Source organism: Emydura macquarii, unplaced genomic scaffold, assembly GCF_026122565.2.
Source record: "Emydura macquarii macquarii isolate MOO-44397 ecotype Brisbane River unplaced genomic scaffold, CSIRO-AGI_Emac_v2 contig_75, whole genome shotgun sequence".
NCBI lineage: Eukaryota > Metazoa > Chordata > Testudines > Chelidae > Emydura > Emydura macquarii.
The window spans coordinates 756,519-774,252 of NW_027130212.1; positions in this window are offsets into that span (position 1 = coordinate 756,519).

Sequence of the window (17,734 nt, forward strand, 5' to 3'; positions counted from 1 at the left end):
CTCTTTTAATGTATTTTGGCTGATCTCCTTCCTCTTTCCTAATTATAATGGCATAAGAAGTAGATGTTCTTCAGGTGTATCCACTAAACCTTTCTGATCCACACACTCCATAATCAGCACATAATGGGGTGGTTTCTTTTCCCATCTCAGCAAAGTTTTAATAGCACAGACTGGTATTGAAGTCTTATATTTCTAGACTTCATTACTTTTATGAGGCAAACTACAGTACACTTACTAGAATGTTTATTACATTTATATCAGTTATAACTGAGCTATAACTGTGACAATAAAAGAAGTTTTTATGCTTGTGTGTGTGTGTGTTCACTTATGGGCTAAATTTAAGTCCTGATTCTTCAAATGTGTGTGTGAGTTGCTTAAGGCATTTGAGTAATGAATTCAGTGGGAATATTCAATGTTTGCAGGATGTGTGTCTTAATAATTTAGCGTGTCTCCCTGTCATGAAAATGCTTTGACTGCACATCTGAAAATATATCATAGTGCCTAATTCGGATCTTGCTTACATCTGGGTAAATCAGGGGTATTTCTAACAAGACTAGTGGATTTACACTTGTGCTTTTTATGTTTTGTTCTTATATAGTTTAATGAACATCTGACACACAGGAGGACTAGCAAGAAATTGAGATTTATTTCCTGTCCCCAGTCATACAACCCAATTTACAGCTGTGAAGCCAAATATTCCAGTTACAGGAAAGAGGTCTTTATTCACTGACTCGGTGGTTATTGATAGTAATTCCCAACATGTGAGAAGAGAGTTGGACCCAGTATGTGTAAGTAACTTAGAACTAGACGGAAACTGCTAATTATTTTTCACATTACATTTTTTGTTTGTTTTTTCAAATTTTCCCATGGACCTTTTTTTTTTACTTTTTTCAACAAAAATATGCATCCAATACAAAACTCCCCTCTCCTCCTTCTCCCCCCCCCCGGCACCAACCCAAACATTTTTACTGTTTTTTTCCCCCTAGTTTTGGTAAACTTTGACCAGAGTAAAAAAGTCTGTTCAACCTACACACACACACAAAAGCAGAACATTTTAATTTTAAAAAGTTTAGACAAATTTTTCAACTAGATGTTTGGTACTGGGATATATGTGTCTGTCTGCTGTGTTTCTTGGTGCTAATTCTTCACTATAACAGATTGAACACTTGAATCAGAGCCATTTATTTTTCTGTTGTTCTTCAAATAAAATATTTTTCTTTGTGATTGATTAGGAAGTTATGTTGGTTGGAAAAAAATGTTCCTCAGGAAGAAAATAAATAGTTAATTGCCTCATTGCATTACTGCTGTTGTTTTACTTAAATTCCAATGTGTACATAGATCTCACTCTGTTAAGTCATTTATTTGTGATAAATGGGAGAAGACAGATTTTGGAGTGAATAGTGCAAATACAAGTGCTTTTTTCTTTCAATAGAAAATGCACTAAATATGCAAAATATTATTATAATTCATTGAGGATGAAAATATCATCATGCTAGAACCAGCTTTCTATATCCTAGGTGTACAGTAAGTCCTGGGGATGCTTTCCATTCACCTCTCTCTGATTTTCACTGGTCACTGTTGTGGCAATTATCATTCACTTGCTGAGGAAAAAAATCCATCCGACAGGAAATTCTGACATTTCAATATTTGTTTTCATCCCAAATCAGGATGAAAAATTGAAATTTATCATGTAATGGAAATTCTGAGAACCTTCAATTTGTAAATGTCAAAATAAAGTCAGTCGAAACAAAACACTTTGACATTCTTGAAATAAAAATATTTTGTTTTGTTGATCTGACCCAAAATGCTTTGTTTTGAGTCAGTTCAACTTAAAATTGCATTTCCCCTTTGTGACTCACTGCTTCATGAGAATTATAGTTTGGGAGCCTGATGTCCCCTTTCTCCCTTGGAGCTTGGAACTCCAAACTACACCTCCCATAAGGCAAGGAGCTGATACGGAAACGTAGTTAAATGCTTTGTTGAACTTATTTGAAATATTTTGGGTCAATTCAACAAAACAAACCATTCCAATTTTGGTCTAACTGATCCAAAATGAAATGGAAATGGAAAACTGAATTTTTTCAGCAAAATAAAGATTTTTTTTATCCCACAGAAAATTTAGATTTTGCAGAAACTGCATTTTCCATCAGAAAATTCGTCAGAGGGAAAATTCCTAACAGATCTATCCTTCACTAGTCTCTATTCCATCATAAATATAACCAAGTGTGTCATCTTCTTGGAACATAACCATTCTTTTGCCACTTTAACTCCAGTGCAAATTTCTTCTTGCTATCCTCATTGTTCTTCCACCTATGGAAGCTTTAGCATTTCACTTTTCTTGCAAGTTTTCTACCCTGCAAGATGAATTCCATTGCATATTAAGTTCCATTATAATGGCATGCTGTCCCTGCAGGACAGGTGTGATTTTAAGGTTCCAGTATTGTAAAGGGAGATAAATGTAGTTCAGTCTCCATATTCCTTCATTCCATGGTGACACTGCTGAGCCTATCAGCAAGGGTACCAATTAGTGTCACTTGTTTTGGTTTATTATATGCCTGTAATGCTCTTAACAGACTGTTGGATGCTATATAAATAATAAATGATAATGCACTATAATAATAATGAAGCATTTTAAAATCCATTTAAACCTCTCTAAGGATATTTAGCTTTATAAATAACACACATTCTCCCTTTGCAACCTATAAATATTGAGAATATCTAAAGCATCATGCTATATAATAATATTAACCTCTTAAAATTTCACACCTGCATGAGCCACACTTTGCCCTTTATTTGAATGTTTTCCAGTAGGCTGAGATGATGGTTGGAATTCCTGCCCAGATAAGTTTTAGTCTATTTGGAATAATTCTCCAACCAGGTTTTTTTTTTTTCTGGTAGTCCAATATTTTTCACTGGATCTTTGTTTTGGGCCAAACATGATTTCCACAGAGAAAATTATTGGAGAGTTAAAGCATATCAGTTTCACTGGGTACAACTTGCAACCACTCAGAGCCCAATTGCACTTTATACCATGTCTCACCCTCTTCCAGGGCTATAGTCAGGTAGCAACACCGTCTGTTGGCTAATGTTCTTACTGTGTTAACTGTGTTCCTATTAGAGTTGATGTCTGTGAGCCTGTCAAATACAACATCAGTTCCTGTCATTGTCTCATGAGTACTGAGATATTGCTCTGATTGATCTGCATAGTTGCCAACTGCTTGACACTTCTCAGTTTTTCCTGTGCTTTGAATGCGTTCATAGCCATCAATCAACACATACATGACAAACTCTTCATCTGGAAAGTCTGGTGGTAATAATATTACTGAGCCTATTGTGGAATGAGCCAACTGTGATGTCTTTGGTTCCAGTTTATTTCTTATTCAATTTGAGGGGAGAGATTTATGCTACAGGTCTATGTTTCACAATTTGTATCCATCTGATAAATAGATGGTTTGGTCAGGTGTTTTAGTTCATGGTGTAGGGATTTCTGAAAAAAACACAATGGGTAGAGATTAATGTTATTTGCCACTGTCCCCTACTATGGATTTTTATAGTGGGATGAGGGTATATGATCCAAATAGAGCTGGGCTTTTCTCCCCACCCCTCATGTTTCAGTAAAAAATGTATTTGCTAAAAAATGCAGTTTTAGTCAAAACCAAATACATGGATTTGTGTAGAGTTTGCCTAATAGTTTTGACCAAACGGACAACCTTGAAATGATTCAGAAATGCTGAAACAAAACATTTCAGTTGTGTGTTTAAAAAAAGAAAAGGAAAAAAATAAAGAGCTCTGGCCCTTTGTAATATGTGTAAAAACATCAGTCTATCTCCTCAAGTGGAAATAGTTCACAATGTACCTCCTTCTTCTTTTTTGGCATAGAAAAGGACTACAACTCCATGTGCAATTTTTATTTTGAGGGAGGCAGGGAAGGGAGGCTCTCCAATATAGCATGGGAGTATTATCTAGAATTGGGTTTGTTTCAGAGCATAAATCAAATTATTCAGATAGTACAAAATAAGCATATTTGGAGATGTTCTTCCCTTTGCAGAAATTATACCTTACTATAGAAGGCACTTCAGACCCATTCCTTCTTCAGATAAAGCAGTATAAAATTAAATGAAGTTGAAAGTGGTCATAGAGTCCTGGAGCAAGGCAGCCATATACCTCTTAGGCATCACACACTCCCATAAAGAAAATTAGCTGGAGAGTTTTTCCACATTGATATTATGGCTTTAAATGGGACTATCCAGTAGACAGAAGGAATCTAATCTCCAGGCCAGCATTGCTATTGTTTGTGTGGTTTGGGAAAATGACAAAAATGAGTGCTCTGCTCTCCCTTCAGATTTATTATGATGGGTTTCAGAACCAGAGAAGCAGGAACAGGTTTTTTTAAGGTCCTTATAGATGCAGATACGTGTCTACGAACTTTAGAAAGTCATATTAGGTGTCTAACTCCCACTCATTTTAGTGAGAGAGGCACCTTGGCAGCCTTGAAAATCTCAATAGGCACCAAATACCATTAAAATTCTGGCACCCAGTCTTGTTATGGGCCTGGCTTCTTGGCTGCCATGGTAGCTTCTTTTCTTGACACAGGGAAAACAATTTTGAACACTTTAGCTAAGGAGCAATATGCCACATTCTTTTATTTGTTTTGTATCTACTTTATGGAAATGAAAAGAAAAAAACAAGTGTAGGAGGAACTTTACATGACAGGAGGGTATTGCTCTTTTTCAGACAGTTTCCTTTGACTACAGTACTCCATTGACTACAATAATCTGAGGGGGTGAAACAGATATTGTGTTGCAAATTAAGAAAGAGTAAATTTTCCAAAACACCTCAAGGATTTAGAAGCCTAAATCCTATTTTTTTTTCAAAGAGACAGGCTCTGAGGAACCTAAATACTCTTGACTTTCAGTGAGAATTTGGCTCCCAAGTGTCTGTGTTAATTTTGAAAATGGGACTTAGGCTCCTAAGTCATTTAGATGTTTTGAACATTTTTCCCCTTAAAAACAGTTTCTCGTCCTTTGTGGGGGGATGCTGAGTTTATGGCAGTCTTTTGAGGGGGGATTATCTTGTATGTAATCTTCTGGATAAAGACTAAGGAGCTGTGGATTCAATTCCTGGCTCTGCCACTTCCTGTGTGACCTTGGAAAAGTCACTTAATCTATCCTGTGCCTCCGTTCCTCATCTTTGAAATAAAATAAATACTGTCTTGCAAGAATGTTTCAAAGATAAATCCATTAGTGAATGTGCCACACTCAGATAAACTGCTGATGGTGTACAAACATACTGAAAGATAAAGATAGAGCCCACGGGAGAGGAAAGGGGACAACGAGGAGCCCTTTCCAGCAAAAGACTAACAGGATGAGGAAGTTGCAGGAGTGACTCAGTAAGTGGTTGGAGGATGATTGTGGCTTGGAGATGAATGTGAGAGGGGAGTTTTACAGCTGCATAGTAACCAGAAGCTCAGCTCAGGTTCATGATCCTCTCACGAGCTTGAGTCTGTGGGGAGTCCCAAGTGAAATAGAAGGCTACGTGAGTTTTACTTGGTTTTATTATGGAGCATTGACACACACTGGTGAACATGCCTTTGATTTTTAGACCTATCCAATACAGGTCTGGTGTTGGGTGAAATAAAGCACAAAGGCAAAAAAACACTCTAACTTTTTAAAGGACAATTTTAGTTTGCTAAAACTATTAGGAGTTTTAATATTATGACAGTGACTCTTAGAGATAGTTTGACTAATAAGGCAGCACAGAGTGAATATTGGCTAGTGAGGCAATGGTCAGAGAAAACATTCTATATTAAGAATTAATCTACATATTGTCTTCTTTTAAATGAACTAACTCAAGTAGGAGAGGCAGAGGGGGAAAAGACCAGGGAATGAACATCAACATGAAGATGACCTTCAGTGTATTGAAATGGATATTTAATACTAGCTTTAACCTAGCACATTAGGCCAGCAAGAAAGGAATCGAAGGCATCATCATTGGATGGATAAAACTCTGGTGTATGTTCAAATCTAGATTGTAATGCTAAATGGATATGGACTGTATCCCATCTCCCTTACTCAAGTTGAAAAGTTCCTTAGACCTCAGATAATGCCACTAATTGTAATGAGGCTGATTGCAGGCTAAAGCACCACTCACCATAGGTTAGAGTGGTAAAATCTGGCCTTATGTGACTGGGGCCACAAAAGGGGAGTTAAAGAGTAGGGAAACTAGTGGGGGAGGAGAATTATGAAGGCAACATCTCCTCTGGATCTTCACGTGTGTCTTGTCTTAGCTACTTGTGTCTGTTAGGGCTTGTACAAGGCACAAAAAGGACATGTCCTGTTCCAAGAAGCCTAAAACCTCAGTTTCCAATTTGTAATAAATTCTGTATGGTCAGTTCTTAACTGCAAAATCATCCTTCCTCTCTAAATGTTATGGCCCACATTCTAGATGGTCAGGCACCAGAACATGGGAGCTCATACCTAATGGTTGGAGCAAGAGTCAGTGGGGAGGAATAGGAACCCAGGGTCAGAGCTGGATTCAGAGGCCAGGTGATAGAGCCAAGGGTCAGAACTCAATGTCAGAGCCGGATTACCTTGGACTGGGTTGGGCTGGACACAAGCAGGCACAGGAGCCATGGGCAAATGCTTTGAGCAGTTGGCAAAGTGATGGTGGACTTAAAAACAAGCCTGCTAGCTTCTTCAGTCTATCAGACAGGACACTCCATCTGGCTGATGGAGCCCAGCAGGAGCACATTAGGCTGTCAGTAGACTGAGTGGGCACAGCTGCAGGACCTTATTTCTGACAAAAATATGACACACCCCTTCTGCTCTATGCCAATCAGATTTCAGGAAATAATGGTTAATTTCCATCTCTGAGACAGTTTTTGAGTGACCTTGACCAAATATCATCATCTCTCTGTGACAAGCTAACATTTTAAGTCAGTTTCCCATCTGTAAAATGAGAAATTCTTTCTCCCACTGTTGGTTTGTCTTTCTTGTCCATTTACGTCATAAGCTCTTTGTAGCAGGGAGTCTCTCTCACTATAGTTTTTGTTTTTTCCATGCCTATCACGACACTGCTATCTTGGTTGGGGTTTTTAGGCACTGCACGATACAAATAATAAAGTAATTAAATATACTTGTAGGAAGGTGCAGTGGCCTTCCTCCAAGCCGGGGCCCGAAGAAGGGCCAAAGCCGCGGCGCCGGACAGTAAAAGGGCCAGCAGCCCAGTCTGCCCGGCAACCGGGAGGCCGGCTAGCGATAGTTTTTGATTCGGTCTCTCACAGTATTCTTATCAGCAAGTTAAAGAAGTATGGGTTGGATGAATGGACTATAAAATGGATAGAGAACTGGCTAGAGCATAGGGCTCAACGAGTAGTGTTCAATGGCTCCATGTCTAGCTGGCAGCCGGTCACAAGTGGAGTGCCCGAGGGGTCGGTCCTGGGGCCGGTTTTGTTCAACATCTTTATTAATGATCTGGAAGATGGGGTAGATTGCACCCTCAGCAAGTTTGCAGATGACACTAAGATGTGGGGAGTGGTAGATACACTGGAAGGTAGGAATAGGATACAGAGTGACCTAAACAAACTGGAGGATTGGGCCAAAAGAAATCTAATGAGGTTCAACAAAGAAAAGTGCAGAGTCCTCCACTTAGGATGGAAGAAACCCATGCACAGCTATAGACTGGGGACCGACGAGCTAGGCAGCAGTTCTGCAGAAAAGGACCTGGAGGTTACAGTGGATAAAAAGCTGGATATGAGCTAGCAGTGTGCCCTGGTTGCCAAGAAGACTAATAGCATATTGGGCTGCATTAGTAGGAGCATTGCCAGGAGATCGCGGGAAGTGATTATTCTCCTCTATTCGGCATTGGTGAGGCCGCATTTGGAGTATTGTGTCCAGTTTTGGGCCCCCCACTACAAAAAGGATGCGGAGATATTGGAGAGAGTCCAGCGGAGGGCAACAAAAATGTTTAGGGGGCTGGAGCACAAGATGTATGAGGAGAGGCTGAGGGAACTAGGCTTATTTAGCCTGCAGAAGAGAAGAACGAGGGGGGATTTGATAGCAGCCTTTAACTACCTGAAAGGGGGTTCCACAGAGGATGGAGCTAGGCTGTTCTCAGTGGTGACAGATGACAGAACAAGGAGCAATGGTCTCAAGTTGCAAGGGGGGGAAGTCTAGGTTGGACATTAGAAAAAAGTTTTTCACTAGGAGGGTGATGAAGCACTGGAATGGGTTACCTAGGGAGGTGGTGAAATCTCCATCTTTAGAGGTTTTTAAGCTGCACCTTGACAAAACCCTTTCTGGGATTATTTAGCTGAGGTTAGTCATGCTTTGAGCAGGGGGTTGGACTAGATGACCTCCTGAGGTCCCTTCCAACTCTATGATTCTATGATAGGTCCTGCCGGCCAACCAATCCAGTGGCAGACATGCTGTCCTGCCGACTGCAGCAAAGACCTAAACTGGGCCAGGCTGCTGCCCCAAGTGAACGCCACCCGGAGTGATGACCCCGGGAGTGGCCCAAGCGACCCCCCCCCCAAGGGTTGGATAGGGCCCCCCAGACCTCCTAGACTGGCCTAGGTCTACCGGGCCCCAGGACTGGGCCAGGCCCCTGGGCCCCAGAGATTGGAATGAGTCCCCAGAGCCTGAGGGCTGGGAGATCCCCCTCGAGGCCGGATGGGACCTGGAAGAGCTGCCTGACGCCGAACCCCCAGAAACGGGACAGGACCTGGAGGAGCTGCCCTTCGCAGAGGAACTCCCCGCCTTACCACCTGTGGACGAGGAGGGACTGGCGAGTCTACCCCGGGCCGTATACCCTAGTGATCCCAAGAATCTGGCGGACACAGGTACCTGCGGATATGGGGAGGAAGTGGCCCAGGGATGACCATAGCTGTGGCTGAGACAGGGGCAAGCCCCATCGGCGTGTTCTGGCAGGAGCCCCATCAACTCAGTGGCAACGCCTTTGCCACTGCTAGGGCCCTGGGCTGGGACACAGTGGAGTTGGGTGGGCCTGCGTCCCCCTCCCCTTCTCCTTGTTTTCGCCACCCAGGGAGTGATTACCGTCCCCTGCACTCCTGACTAGAGGACACTGCTTGCTCGCCCACCCTGCCAAGGGCTGGGGGCGATAGACTCATTGCAGACGCTAACGATCCCCTGGAAGGAAGGTGCAGTGGCCTTCCTCCGAGCTGGGGCCCGAAGAAGGGCCACAACCATGGGGTCAGACCGGACCCCGTGTTATAATACTGTATAATTTCTTAAACGCAGAGGGTAAATTGAGAATATTCTTCAGTCTTAATATACACAATAATACATTGCTTTCATACAATAGGAATAGCCACCAAATTTTAGAGGGGGTAAACTCAAGGTACATTGTCTGTAAGAGGGTTTAAAAGATAATACAACAGAAGTTATGAGCATAGATGTTGAAATGTGTTTTAATTGTTTGATTGGAATATAGGGTAAGTATTCATTATGATGAAATTTTCATCAAAATTTCATCTTTCAGATCTTTCAGAAAATAGTCTTATTTTGACAGCCTTTTCCATAATTTTTACTGCAAAATGTTGAAGTGGGGAATTTATCATTTGCTGTAATGAGAAGAGATGTTTTAGAACCATCGCAGCACTTGTTTATTTAGACTTATACAAACTCTAAAAAGAACACACTAACCATATGTTCTAGGTGCCCTTCTGGGTAATCAGAATGAAAATCTTTCAGCACTTCTTAATTTTTTGGTGTCTCCCTTGCTCCTGTTTGGTTTGCGTAATAAAACTGACTAAGACAACTTCTTATGTTATCACAATAATCAACATCCTGGGTTAATTTAATCAATGAACAATTAATTTCTCATTCCTACTCACAATACTAATTATGTATTTTTGTGTCACACTAACATTGTACTTAGTATCAATTTAAGACACTTATTCTATTGCATTAGCATCCAGAAGACCCAATTATTAATTAGGACTTACTTGTGCTAGGTGCTGTACACACAAAAGCCCTTTATGAGTGAGCTTAAAATCAATACCAGGAGTAGACAATAACAGATGCATAAAACAAACAAATGAGTGGGAGGACAAGGCACAAAGTAATTTGTTTAATAAGTAGAGGTGCCTCCAACCAGTTTTTATATTATGTGTAGAAGTGATTTTACATTTCTACAGGACAAGTTCATAAGCTTAGTTTCATGTCAACTAATTTCTACATGACAAACTTGCTGTTTGACAGCCTAACCACATGGACGTGACGCAAGACACTTTGTCCTCCAGCTAGAATTCTTGCTATACTCAGCATGTGTAAAGGAAAAGTTTGTAATTCTTAATGATTCACTTTTATCCTCTCTTCTAAACGTGATGGCTCTGATCCAACAAAGCACTTAAACATGTGCTTGATTTAAGCATATGACTAGTCTCAAATGAAGAACATGCTTAAGTGATTTGCTGGATTGGGGCCCAATTTCCTGGACTTACTTTGGGGAAGACAAATTGCTTCCTAAACTGTTTCTATCTGGGATCCTAAACTCTTCTTCTTGGGAGAGGTATAATGGTATCAGAAAAAGAGTCCAAATAGAATGCTAGTAATAAAATTATTGCATTGGAACACTTAAAATTATCACAATGTAACTTTTTGACTGCCAACTATATAGATATAGGTCATGGGACTCAGGAGATCTGTGGTCTGTTCCTGGCTCTGTCACTGAACTGCTTGATGAATCTGGGTATCTCACTTCACCTCCTTATGCCTCAGTACCCCAGAATGGGGATACTGATGCTGACCTTCGTAAAGTGCTCTGAGGTCTACTGATGAGCAGTGCTATATAAGAGCTGGGTGTTATTATAGATGCTTTAAGTAGAAAATGTGTGTGTGTTTGGTTTCTGTTTTTAAAGCTGAACCCAGGAGATTTTCTGTATAAACCTGAGATTTTCCAGCAAAATGATTTTTTTTATAGAAAATTGAAATCTTACATGGGGAAAAAAATATTATTTTTGTTGTATTTTTTTCCCCAATTTTCCATCTGGATAATCAGTGAAATGTTTAATTTTGTGTTGGTTTTACCTAAATCCCAATATTCTGACCTGTTGGACTGAACCAAATATTCCATCTTGAATCAGCGCAGCATTGAACCGTGTCTACCTGTGTTGAGTCATGGGAACTTTAGTTTAGCTGCTTCATGTCCCCATTCTTTCCTATAGGGTGGGCTGCTTGGGCAGGTATTCTGGCTGCATTAGATCTCCCATGATGCACTGTGGTCTCCCTCTCTGACCAAGCTACATGGTGTTTTCTGGGAATTACATGACTTTGAGTATAGATTTGGGACAAAAACAAAATGTTGAAATATTAGAATTTCCTGAGGGAAGAAAATTCAGATTTTTTACTCACATTGAGGTCAAGTGCGTTTCTTGATAACATATGTTCAGTTAAACAGATTGCTTATTGTAAATTAGTTATTTTTATTTACATATGTTATCCACTCAGAAAACAAATTCACAGTTCAACCACTGCCATTTATCAAGACATCTTTGTAAATATTGTGGTATAGCCACAGTCTCCTTTGGCAGTGGGGCCTGTGGTAACTCTGCTCCAACCAGGACAAGTCTTTTGTCCTTGTCCCTCGGAACCTCTTTAGCGGAGCCTTTGGGGTGCTAGCTCTAATTCATGCCTGAGGGGTGCCATTCAACCTCACAGGAGGGCGGGTAGTTCCAGGCGGTGTATATCCCAGGACCCTGGGAGCTACCTTTCTATGGCTCCTGCACAGGGCTGTAGAGGTGGTGGTAAAGCCCTGGAGGATCAGAGCCGCACTGGTCCTCCCTGCAGGCCAGGGCCAGGGTTTTTCCTTCTCTGCCTCTCTGGCTGCAGAGAGGCGCTTTCTCCTAGTCTGGGGGAGTCTCTCCTCCTGTCACCACCAGCCTTCTGACAGCTTCTTTCTCTCCTTCTCTCCCCCAGCCCTTTAGGGGAGGCAGGGTCTAAGTAGACCTGGAATAGCACTTAATTGGATCTAAGTGTCTCTAATTAGTAACCTCTCCTCTGCCTGCAGAGAAAAGGGCCTTTAGCTGTCTAGGGCTCACATACGGGCCCAGGTATATCCTTTTGTAGCCATCTGGACTGACTTTACTGAAATATCCAAATATTTACATAACGGTTCAGTACCTGATTTTATTGAGGATGGGCAAAGCATTGCACACCTAAGATTTTAGTGGCTCATGTTCTGAAATATAGCTTTTTTTCTGCCAGAGCTGGCAGTAATAAATATAGCAGTGAATCAGTACCATTGCAATAATAATCCACTAAAGTGCCCAGACTATAAATATCAATTTCAGAAGAATAAAATAATGTATATCTTGGGTACACCTTCTCTTCAAAGTGATCTAGTACCAGACTGAAATACTCTTTATAAAAGATGTTTGATAATCCATATTTTCCACTGAACAGATATTTTTGAGAGTAAAAAATAACAACTACTAATGTTAATTATTCTTTAATCATAGCCATCTCTCACAGCTGTGCATCACCACCTGTTGTGAGAGTAAATTAACAGACACCACATTTTTGGGAGCCTGTTAGAACACCGACATTGGCAATGATGTGAAGAGCTGTATTCAGATACTTTTAAGACTCTTACAATTGTTTGTCTCAATAGACATGATTTATTTTTCCTCTTTTAAGGGCTTGAGAGTTTCTCTCATCAGGAGTGGGTAAAAGCTGTTCCTCTAAACCCCAGGACTTAGGAAGGCAGTATAGCCCCAGTTTTACTAAGACACTGACAGACACCGGGACCTTTTGTAAAATAGGGGAAATATGAATACCTGATGGTACTATGAACCTCTTTTCTATACCAGGACCTTCCTCCCATCTAGCCAGGATCTACCCTCTAATTTAGTAATATGGCAAAAGCAGGGTGGTCATAACCCTTCTGACACACGAACCTTTGTCTTTGTTGTACTAATACAACTGTGGTTACTTTTTCCACTCTTGTTATGATTTCCTCAACATGTACTGCACTCAGTCTCACTGAGTAGTAGCACTTGATGGGTAGTTCAATAGGTGATACTATCTGCAAATTAAGTAAGTATTCATCGAGAATAAGATTGGTAGAATCACCCTTACTTAAATAAGTAGACATGCCAGCCCAAGTAAGTGCCAACCCATGCAAGTGATCACATGGGTACAAAATGTGTATTTGTTTGTTTGCCTTTATTTTCATAGTTATGTACATTGCTTGAAGAACGCCTTAGTTGTCTGGTCCAAGTATATTAGAATTATTACCCCATTGCAAACATCCTGTCATATGGTGGTCCTCTGTGAGTCTCTCTTGCCATGGTAGAGAACACACTCACTCATTCCAGGTCACCTTCATGACCACCATACTTTATTAAACTGTTCTAACAGGCCATTGTCTGTAGTACTATTTACATATTTACAACCTCCCCATCTTTCTTCTGGAGGCATAAGGAAAAGTACTAGCAGCAGACAGCTCTGCCTTTCTTCAGGCTCTCCACCACCCCCCACCAGGGTGTCCTTCCTCTCCACTTATCTGCTCCCAGCTGCTGTGGTTGTGTCACCCTCTAATTAGCCCTTCAGCTCCTTGTTAATTGGTCCTCCATTTAGATCACAATTATCATATATTGATGGGGGTTTGAGTGACAGGATACTGAGTCAGCTCCTGACTCAGAACCCCTGTCACACACTCCTTAAGATATTGAAAATGAAATGTCCTGTAAACAGACACCCTGTTGTGGTACTTGTAATACATTTACTTGTGTCATACTATAGTTGGCAATCTAATTCCTAAGTAAAATGTACTTGGTGGTCTCATTCTAGTTCCTAGTGGCTAATAACACCTATCACTACACTTTAAATATTTATTTGATATCTTTATGCAGAATCTCACTTATTTCCACTTAAAAATATTAAGAGCCAGAATCTCAGCTGTTGTAAACTGGTGAAGCTCCATTTACTTCACTGAAGGAGGGAAAGCAAGGAAAAAGACCAATGCACATTAAGAAATTCAGGATCTTGGATATGAACATTACAAGGCCATATTCATGCTTTTGAAACACACACATCTCTCAGCAATGCAGAACAGCATTAAAAACAGAACTTTCTCCATCTCAGGTACCTGCAATAACCACAGGATCTTCTTCCACTTGTAACAGAAAATAACAGGGTACGACAATCATTTCATACTTGTGTGAAATTTAATTTTTAAGGACACCTGTGACAGAATATACCCCTGCATTCACACCTTAATATTGTAATAATCTTTGTACAGAATATTCCTTGTAAAGTATAATTTGAAATATCATAATTTGTTGGTTATTATTGTCCTGATAAAATGTTTGACAATATTGTCTGTAAAGTTATAAGATTTCCCTGTATGATGTTATTAATATATATTCCAAAGCCCTGCCCAAACTGAGGTTAGAAACAGGTCTGTCCTAAATAAAGGAATGTATACTCTGCTTAATTTGCATTTAAGCAGTAAACAGAGTCATCAAGCGGGAAGGGAACCAAAGGAAATTCAAACAGATGAGGGGAGAAAAAGGAGCAGAAAACATCCTTCTCCATAGAACTTTTGTCTCCTTGTGCCCAGCTGGAAATATTTTTCAAGAGGGGACTGAAACTATAAAAACAAGGGTTAAAGAGAGCCCTCTGTTTCTCCCTGCCCCTGGCATTCACTGTCCCTGAAGCAACAAAGAAAGCCTTCACTGGACTGTGGGAGAAGGAGTCTTGACCTACAGTGTTTGGTCAGTAAGACTGCTGAAAGCATATGGTGAGAAATTTTGCTTGAACCTGATATAGTTTGTTAGGTATTAGTAAACATCTTATCTTTATTTTTCTTGTAAATATTTCTGACCTTTATGCTTCATTACTTGTACTCACTTAAAATCTACCTCTTTGTAGTTAAACTTGTTTTATTTTTTTATCTAAACTGATAATTCCACAAGGTGTGTGCATATTATCTTTTTAAAAGAAATAACAAACGTAATGTAACTTGTATTGTCAGGAGGGGGCTGGGCAATGCAGGACATACATTTATGGGGGAAAAGCTGAGACAGGGGGCGTGTTGGGGTCATCCTGCAACATAACCAAGGCTGGTGAGAACCACATTGTAACTCAATGTGACTGGCAGGCTGCAGTTATACACAGACACTCAGGGTGTTTCTTGCATGCTGGAAGGCTGTTTGTGAGTGGCCCAGGTGGGAACTACTTCAGCAAAGCTTGTAAGGCACCCAAGGTTGCAGGGCAGGGGTGACACAGCCCCCCCACCATTGGTCTGGATTGTACCCTGGTATGTCACAGCACCCACTATATCTTAAGTCAGCAAATGATTCTCTGATTAAAAATAATTTTATTTTACAGTGCCTTGTAGTGTGCTGCTTCATTGCAAAGCTATGGCATTGTCCTATCAGAATTTGCAATCCAAGGCCCCATTCTTGTAATCACATGAATGTATTTAGTTTCATGATTCATCATTTTAGCCTATATTAAAGCTAAACATGTATGCGAGTGTTTCCTGAATCAGGGCCTAACTTCAGGGACTGATCCAGGAAACACTTGCACACATGCTTAGTTCTACATGATAACATACTACTGGGCAAAGTGATCAAACTAAATATTTGTTTATAACTATTGATAAATAAATATCTCACACACTAAGAGTAGCAAAGAATATTTTTTGCCAGTAAACCTATTCAAGTTGGTGGTTTTGATTTTAGTTTTTATAGAGCAATAAGATAATAAAAAGGTCCTTATTTTTTTCCTGTGATGTAAGTTTCCATTCAATAAATGCAGTACTAAAATATTCATGAAAGTGCCACCTTCTTGAGATAGGGTCAGTTACACAGTCTGTTCATTTAAAAATACATTTAATTTACATATAGGTGTCATCCATTAGAGTGGGAATTAACATTTTGACCAATGGCCTTTGTACAGATGATTGTGAAGAGGTCTTCAAAAAAGCTACTGGTCAGAATGTCAATTACTTCACATAATGGACACCGGTAAGTACAATAACCTTATTTTAAAATGAGCACACTGTCTATCTCAACAAGACAGCACTTTCATGAATATTTAATTTTATAATTGCCGTAAATTATTGCTTTATACTGTACACATAAAGTGATCTTTTTGTGGATCCCTGAAGATGGACAATGGGACATAGCAACAGGTTATATTGAAAAAGCTTAAGGACTTCTATGCAATGAGGTTAAATAAATACAAGTAGTTATATATTCTTCTGGAAAATTATAATAATGACCTAATTATACCTTTCCAGTTTAAAAATAGGTTTAAAAGCAGCCACAGACCTACTTCCTAGACATTATGACTAAGAGTTGCTGGGATTGTGTGGTGCCTTCAAGAACCTGTACATGAACAACTGGTCCTGCAAAACTCTGCCACTTACATATAAACAGCCCTATTGTTGGGTTTTTTTATGTCCCAATTCCCTAAAACTGGAGAAAAAAAACCTCTTGTATCACTCCTTATTGTTTACCATGAAGTCTTTTAGTCATATACTATTCAACATCAAGCTGTCCCCAGAAGCTACAAGAAAGGAAACTTATTATAATTCTTCTAGTCAAAGAAACAAACCCCACTTTTGTTTGTTGTTGCAGTTTTTGAGTGGATGGGAGGTGTAGTAAATGTTTTCACCCTCCTAGCACCCCACTGAGGAGAGGTAGACTCCAGATAATTCAAGAATGGATAGATGCAAGATAAAAAAGAAAAGCCGAATTTCTAGCCTCCTAAAGAGAAGCATTGACCATATAAAGGAGTAACGGGCCACTTTCTTCCTGGTACCTTTTTAATAGCAAAAGTGAAATTTTCCTCCACCATCTAGAACAGGTCTACAGTTTGACTGGGATTTTACAAATGCAGAGTTAAATGTAAGAAATCTCTTCAATGGTTCCTGCACCGTGACTGCATATGATATGAAAAAATTCTGATACAGTTAGTTGTGCCAAGAACAAAACTTTCCCCATGGGTCCTCTAGCCATCTATTTCATGTGTCTCAGACTTCCATCTACCAAGATTGTTTATGAAGTTGAACCCAAGGAAGAGGGTATATAGGAGCCTTGTATCAGTGATCGTGGACAAGAGTAGTAAGAGTGCTCTCACAATGATACTATATATAACACACGCAAAAAACTGATAAATAGTTTGGCTGGAGTCGGGGCAGTCCTGCACTATAATTTGCTAGTTTTTTAAGGAGATGAGTTTATACTGCACCAACTTTCATTTTCTCACATCTTCAACATTCATAGACATATTTTCTGAAATTTTAATGAATAAGAACCAGAAGTTGGAGCACTGATGAAAAACTTCATTTTCAGAAGGCAAAAAGGGGAATATGAAATCACAAAATATGTATCTTTCTTCTTTTATAATGAATGTGAAGGTACTCTCGGAATTATTGATCTGTATCCCAAAATGTGATTTATGTCCTGTGTGTTAGTCTAGGAGAGATAAGCAGACAATGTCAACACATTCCCCCACAGGTAGAGACAACTGGGCTGAATGTGTCTATTTATCCAACATCAGAGCAACTTCTAGAAGAGACATTCTCCTAGATGGCCTGGTTGGCAGATTGGAAAAAGCCAGTCTGAGGCAGAAGACTTCACTTCTGAGTCCAGTAACAAAAACCACTGAGCAATGTAGCAACCAAGCCCAGACATGCTCAGAGTGGGAGCTTTCAGAAAACTCGGCTTCTTGGAAAGGGCTGGGGAACAGATTGGGTGAAA